Raw genomic sequence first — 7,887 nt, 5'->3', positions numbered from 1 at the left:
TTGGGCATGCCTGTTCCAGATGGTCAAGTTAAATCAAAAGCTTGATGTTGATACAGTGCTAGTGCAGCATACCTCTTTGAAGACTGTTGACATTTTGACATTGGGGAGTTAAAAAATATACTGATTTTTGCCTTCTCGCTATAAAGGTATGGAATATATCTTCTCCTCTCTAGACACTCTTCTTTCTTGGCACTGTCTGTGTTAAAAGTTTAGAAGTAACATTGTGTTCTTATGGCTTTAGTCCCAAGACTTGGAAAAGCAAGCATTTGTAATAACATTTGTTTCATAACTAAATTAGAAACATTTCAGTTTCAACACAAATAATTGAAGGAAATCTTAGATGAGCAGGTTGCTAGAATCAGCTGGAAATTTGAAAGGATAAGACTTTTGTGGAAAGTGGCCAAACAAAGCCTGGGATTGGATAAGAAGCTGAGAAAGGTATAAAATAATTGAATAGTATGGAAGTGACAAATGATATTTTTAAAAAGTCTATATGTGTGGTAAGAGAAATTGGCTTTTATTTTTACCTAATAATAACGGTTTGCTCCGTGGGCTGGAAGGGAAGTTGTGGAGGAAAACCTTTCCAAAATATTGTTTTTATTTTTATCTTAGTAATTCAATTTGAGTTGCCTAATAAAAATATTCCCTAGGGGATTCTATTGGACATTATTCTGGGTCTATGGGTGGACAGACATTATGTTGACAGTTTGTGATATTTCTCATATGTACCCAACCTAATGAACAGCAATGTGGGCAGTATTTTCTGGGCAAAATACAGTAGTGGTAACCTGTTTAGACAAGCATTATTTGACCTCTTTTGCTCCTATACACAAGAAATGATCATCCTGAACAGATTTCATTTCATCAGCACAATTAGGCTTATTAGTAACGACTGATTTATTGTATATTTAAATACATGTTAGGAAATGGAAGAAGCAGCTGATAACATGCTTTTAGGGTTGAATGAGCCAGAGAGGAATAGAACTGTTGGAAATTGGTGAACAATTTTGTTACAAGCATATGGCCCCAGGATATGGTATTAAGGCACATAGAGTCACCACCTTGCTTGAAGCTAAGCAGATCTAGGGCCTGGTTTTTGCCTGGATGGGAGATTGCCTGAACATCATGTGTACTCTACCTTGGGTTCCATGATGGAGGAAAGGTGGGGTATAAATATAAGAAAAGCACACAGGTGTGATACTTGAAAATGCTAGTTGGAGAGTTTCTGTTTCGAGAGATGCTAATAGATGCAAATATGGAAAAGAAATACAATCAATTGTTGCATCAAAATGTGCATTAAGTTTGGACTTAAGAAAAATGTTTGGATTTTTGTATCTTGCCACTGAGTTACAGTGGTACCTCGGGTTACATACGCTTCAGGTTACAGACTCTGCTAACCCAGAAACTTTGCTTCAGGATGAGAACAGAAATCGTGCTCCGGTGGTGTGGGAGCAGCAGGAGGCCCCATTAGCTTAAGTGGTGCTTCAGGTTAAGAACAGTTTTAGGTTAAGAACGGACCTCTGGAATGAATTAAGTACTTAACCCGAGGTACCACTGTATATGTAAAAGACTTTGCTCTTGGTGACTATGCAGCTCTTCCACAAAGGAGTTACCAGTTCATAGCTACCTTATACTGAGCCAGATCATTTGTCTACTTAGCTTAGTATTGTCTACACTGACTGGTAGCAGCTATTTAGGGTTTTAGACAATGGTCTCTCCTAACCCTACATGCCAAGGATTGCACCTGGGGCCTTCTGACTTCAAAGCAGATGCCCAGCTGCTGAGTTGCAGCTCTTTCTTGTTCAGAATGAGCAAATATAGAGTGGGTATTCTACTTCTTGCAGTTACTGTAATATGGTAATGTGATTAGTCTGAAGTAATGGATGGCTCTAAAAAGAAGGGGCAACTTGGATTCATTAGTACCTTTTTGAAAGCTTCTTGATGGCATCCATTATGTGTTGTTCCTCCACTCATTGCATCCCCAAATATAAGTTTTTTTTTAAAAAAGAAAGTTTTTCTCAAAGTAATGGGAAAATAAGAGTTCATAGAAAACACAAACATAAAGTTTTCTGGAGTTAAAAATAGGAATTAAAATATTTATGATGGCACACAGTGTTGTATGTGAAAGCACAGATAAGGCTGTGGTTACATTACAGTACTTACAGTATTTTCATGACCTAAAATTTAAAGTGCAAAAGACCTAATGCAGTCAGGTATGAAGAGTCTGCCAAGATTGTTGATAAATAGTTATGCTTCCCCCTCCCCTTCAATATTGACATTCTTGTAATATTTTTGTAAGAACATATCTAAACTTAATGAGGGAATAGTGTTGGGGGAAACATACTGATGGTCTTGTGTACTGTACAGTTAGCGTAGCACAGAAGATGTGGAGTATTGCTGGGCATATTGTAAGGATAATTTTTCAATTGAAAACCAATTAGCATAGTGTATGAGCACAAAGAGTGCAGGAATATGATGTTAGTTTTGGAAACGATCATGAAATGCTTTCACCCAGAAAATTCATTCAGACTTGCTTGTTATCAGTCTGAATGAATTTAAATTACTTTTAAGGTTGTGATGATGCCAGTAAATTGTTCTTAGTGCACAATAACTGTCTAAGTACACCATGTAATATGTATGGTCAATAGTTCACAAAATGGTTATAATTTACAGAAAGAGCAATAAAGTCTTGAAAACATATCTGTTCAGCAAAGAGAAATCAAGGTTTATTGAGATATAAATTAGCAAAGAAACATTTGTTGTTTGCTTATGTTTTAGGTGACTAATGCCTTGTATTGCAAAAGGTTAGTTTGGTGAATAAAGTTGTAACCCAACTTCTGAAAGCTTTCTAGTGATGTTGCCCAGAAAAGGACATAAAACAAATCTAAATAGGTTTTAAATATATATAACTTATAAAACCCCTGTAAAGTTTATTTAAAGATATTTTGGCATTCTTTTTAACTAGGAATCAGATGATAATATCGGCATCCCAGCTGGAATATGCAGCTTAACGAGAGTGCATAAGGAGTCACTTTTGAAGGGAAAAATACTGAAGTTAGTGTGGCACTGCAAAAACTTTTCATTTAAAGGGGGATTTTGTGCCCTTTCTTTTTATCCATTGTGCATGAAGTGGCTCTTTAATATTAAGGCGCTATTTCCCTCCCTTCCCCCTGAGTTGAAAATTTGCATTTGAGGCTCAATGATCACTTAGAACACCCATTTTCTCTCTTTCTCATTGCATTTTGAAGCACACTTGCTTTGACCCATCCTCTAGTTTCTACACATTTGGTCCCCACCCTGCACTCAGCTCTCGCCTGTGGCTCCTAGAAGCTGTCAGCATTCGCAGTGGCCTCACCAGGTATCTAAACCAGGTCTCAAACCCTCATTGATTTAGAGACTTGGTCTTCATGTGAAGACACGCTACAGTGAATTGAGCAGACGAGACCAATAGTGGGTCCAACAGTCGAGAAGGTGGTTTGTACACTGCCTTCTGGCAACTCCTGCAGCCAAGCTCTATTGCTCTACTTTCCTTTAGACCACATCAGTGAGGCCGAGAGGGGGGTCTTGTTATCTGGGCAGCCCAGGGCCTCCTTACATACTCATTGTCCGGGCATGCATCCCTGAAGTTCAGTGCGGTCCAGGTTGGCATGTGATGTTAATATGCACCTGCATTAATTGTATGCATGGATTTCCATTACTGTATACCTTACTCTATAATAAACAAAATCTATTATATGAATGCCGTTACCTGCAGAATAAACCTCTGAAGTTCAGACTACTATTACTTTGGTTAAAGAAGAAGAAAAAATGTTTTGCTTTTAATGGATTTGTTTTTGCCTTTTTGCAAAATGTGTGTGCATATGTTAATATTGGCACATTTTTAGTTGTAAATAAGTAATTTATCCCCAGTATTGAGAACCCTTTTCTGTTCTTCCACTTTGTAGGTTTTCGATCGCTTGCCTGGGTATGTATGTTTTGGAGCTGCGTTTCTGCTTGAGTTTTATGTGTCTGTATTGCATTAGTTGATCAGTATGGAGTTCATGTATGGGGGCTGTTCTTTTGACTGGGGCTTAGGTTGTACTTGCTGCATTTGGATGATCAAATCCTGTCTTAATAAACAAGGTTATGCATGAGCTTCATGTAACTGCACTCAACCCTTGTGCTACTGTGGGCAAAGAAACCAGGAACTGCAGTAAATGATAGCTTGCTGTTTGGTGTGAACAGTGAGCTTTTTAAAAAGACAGAGTTTGGAAGCCAATTTTTAAACCATAGTTTCACATGCTCAGAAGAGATGCGGGAAGGGGCTGCATGCATAGGCCCAAATTTGTTTACTCTTTTTATGTCTGTTTATTCCTTGCTCAAACATTTCAACTATATTTGTATGTTAAATTTGATAACTAAGGCTCAGCTGTTCATGTTTACTTTTGTTTTTGTAAATTGCTGAGAGCTCATCTATATTAGGAGGACATACAGCCTCTTAAACAAGGCGATCACCATCACAAAAATATTTAAAAATGCCTCTAATATTTATTGAACAATAAACACCTGTACTTTTCATTGTTAACTTTAATGTTTATGGGAACTCATTTTGGGTGCTTTAACTTTTGCTCAAAAGATGTAATCTCCCATTTCAGGGACCACTTTTATGGGTCTAGGTTTTGAAGCAAGTCTCTAGGTAACAGTATACTTGGTCATGAACTCTTTTCCCAAGAAAGCAAGGCTCCTCAGCCACAGAAAGTCGCCAGTTGTGCAGACATCGAAGATCCCCAAAATAAAAAGATAAGTTTCAATAAGTGAGTTTAAGCGAAGTCTTGATCCTGGTTTGTGTGCTTTTATGGCATTAAGCAGTCACATTTTTGAACTTTCTTTGTAAATACCGGCACTAGAAACCGTCTTTATAAGGCAAAACAGGAGAGCTTCAAGACTGAATTGACAGTCTGTTGATCTGAGAATTAACAAACTCCTAAAATTACACGAGCTGGCAACCCTGGGATAAACATGTCAGCGAGTCTTTCCCACCTTTAATTTGTCATCAACTGGTACTGTAAATGGAACATGCTCCTTTTGTGATTGCAGAATAGGACTATTAATTGAAAGTACCGTTTTCAGGCTATTTTGGTGATACCTTAGTGAATTGCAAAGTTCAGCCGTAAACCAGATTACCCAAGTTCCCCCCATGCTATTCTGGCCAGGTTGAACTGTGCTGAAGTCTGTGAGAAACAGACATGTCATCTACTTGATTCCATGACTTTGAACATAGGAAGAGCCTGCTGGATCAGGCCAATGGCCCATCTAGTCCAGCATCCTGTACTCACAGTGGCTGGTCAAATGCCTGTGGGAAACTGCAAACAGAATTTGATCACGCTCAAATTTGTTTCTGATAATTGTTATTTGGAAGCATTGCTTCCTCCAGATGTGGAGGCAGAGAGCACAGCCCTCTCCTCTGGTTTTATATTTTAGCCTAGCCATAGAAATTAGAACAGCAGCATGGAAAGGTGAACAGGCGAGTCCTTAAAATGTTTACCCGATTGAAGGGAGGGGAGTTGTTAGAACAGTTCAACCACCAAAAAAGATAGTTCAGTTCTTCAGGTGCTGAAGAGGGAATCATGTGTAAGGTAACCAACAGACCTTGGTTTTAAAAACTGCAAACGTCGTGTTAAGATGGCTAGGTTTAAAAGAAACAAACAAACATAGCGGGCTTTTCTTCTTGGACTTACTGTTCTGGAAAAGGAGGAGACTCATATAATTGGAAGGGACTTCATGGTTTATGTTGCTTCAGATTACGTCTGTACATCCTTTTGAAACCAAAGCCAGATTTAGATAATCTTCCAGGGCATTTACTGTGGTCAGAAAAAGTGAGATACTGGATTAAAGCACAGTATATGTGGATTTGTGAAAAATATTGGATTTGCCAAATGGAACAGGGAAATGTAGGAGGTGACATATCAGATGTACTCCTAAGTACAGGATACTTCCCCATTGGTGGCGACCTGGTTGGACTGGAAATGAATATACTCACATTCTTGTTGATGTGAGCTGCCCTAGTTGCCTTCTTCCAGTGTGTCTCAGACTATGCTGTTGCAAAGGATGCATGAGTGAGCAAGTTTAGGGGCAGCCAGCCCTAGACACACATTCCCATTTGTCCGCTAACATGATCTTATGTGTGCCAATGCTGCTGTGTTAACATTTATTTGAGGGTGCAGCAAGCAGATGAAACACATAGCAGTGAGTGAGTAGCAGTAGTAGGCGTTGGAAGGCAGAGTTGTATATGCTGAGCAGCTTACTTTGTGCCCCATGAGCGAGCTAGCTTGCTGCCTTTGGATGCAGTGAGGATGGCATCTGGTTGCCAGTGCTGAAGCAAAATCCACCTGTCAGTCTGGATGCCTTCTGTGTGCCGAATTGTGAGGTGGGAGAGGCATCCTCTTGCCCTCCTCTGCAAAAATAAAAATAAAAATTGTATTGGGTAAGCACTGTAACATCTTAAGGTATTGGCAATAGATTGTCTATAACACGGGTGGCACTGTGGTCTAAACCACTGAGCCTCTTGGGCTTGCTGATCAGAAGGTCGGCAGTTCAAATCTCCGTGACAGGGTGAGCTCCTGTTGTTCTGTCCCAGTTTCTCCCAACCTAGCAGTTTGAAAGCACACCAGTGCAAGTAGATAAATAGGTACTACTGCGGTGGGAAAGTAAACGGCATTTCCATGCGCTCTGACTTCTGTCATGGTGTTCTGTTGTACCAGAAGCAATTTAGTCATGCTGGCCACATGACCCGGAAAGCTGTACGTTGACAAACGCCAGCTCCCTCTTCCTGAAAGTGTGATGAGCGCCACAATCCCATAATCAATCACCTTTGACTGGACTTAACTGTCCAGGGGTCCTTTAGCTTTTTTTTTTAAAAAAAACAACAACCTATAAATGCAGTATCATGCTGAGGTTTCTGTAGCAAAGGACAATCCTGTTGTAGATGGATATATTTAGTTAGTTTTACACTGCTGCTGCTGAATTGATCTGCATGCATTTTGCAGTGGACTACAAGATTGTCATGGCAGGTGTTCCTGGTACATTTATGTTAGGCATGGCCATGGCTTGACATTCTTTACAAGGAGATTACTATTTGCAGAAATGAACGTCTTTAGGTTAATTATTCAAGATTGCCTCGTTACCGCTCGCTCATTAGAAATATTTTGTGAAGTTCTGTAAAGATATTTCTTTGATTGATTTTTATACAGTGGTACCTCAGGTTACAGATGCTTCAGGTTACAGACTCCGCTAACCCAGAAATGGTACCTCAGGTTAAGAACTTTGCTTCAGGATGAAAACAGAAATCGCTCAGTGGCGGTGCAGTGGCAACGGGAGGCCCCATTAGCTAAAGTGGTACCTCAGGTTAAGAACAGTTTCAGGTTAAGAACGGACCTCTGGAACGAATTAAGTTCTTAACCAGAAGTACCACTGTATACTGGTGTAGTGGTAAATTTTGAAGTGCAGCTCATAATGGCAGCTCCATAGCATCTCCTCCAGCTGTGCAGATATGTGTGTGGTATATATATATTGCAAACAGACCTCCCCTCCCCTCAAGAGCAGAAGTACATAGTATAATACCCAGTTTACTGGGATCAGTGCCCTTGAATAGTGGTCAGACAGTAAAGGTGGTGTAGTGGGTTTCATGTTGGACTTGAGCTGAGGAGATGGGGATTCACACCACAGATCAGCTATGAAGTTTTCGTAGGTTCAACTTGCAAAACACACTGACCTTTAACAAGTGATCTTCACTGGAAATGCAACCTTTTAGGCAGAAAATATCGTAAAGAAGGTATGTTGCTTAAATTGCTAGTATAATGTCGGAATCTCACAAAAAAGGGAAGAAGTATCTAGTCTCCACATGATTTT

General features: G+C 39.7%; 1 protein-coding gene across 1 annotated transcript in view; it reads left to right on the top strand.

Annotated features, from left to right (window-relative positions):
• Positions 1–7,887, top strand: part of FOXP2 (forkhead box P2) — a 352,653-nt gene that overhangs the window by 11,807 nt on the left and 332,959 nt on the right. The window lies entirely within an intron of this gene.

Source organism: Podarcis melisellensis (assembly GCF_964234715.1).
Source record: "Podarcis melisellensis genome assembly, chromosome: 10".
Taxonomy (NCBI): Eukaryota; Metazoa; Chordata; class Lepidosauria; order Squamata; family Lacertidae; genus Podarcis; species Podarcis melisellensis.
The sequence above is the reverse complement of the archived record's forward strand: the minus strand, read 5'-3'. Positions and strand labels throughout refer to the sequence as shown.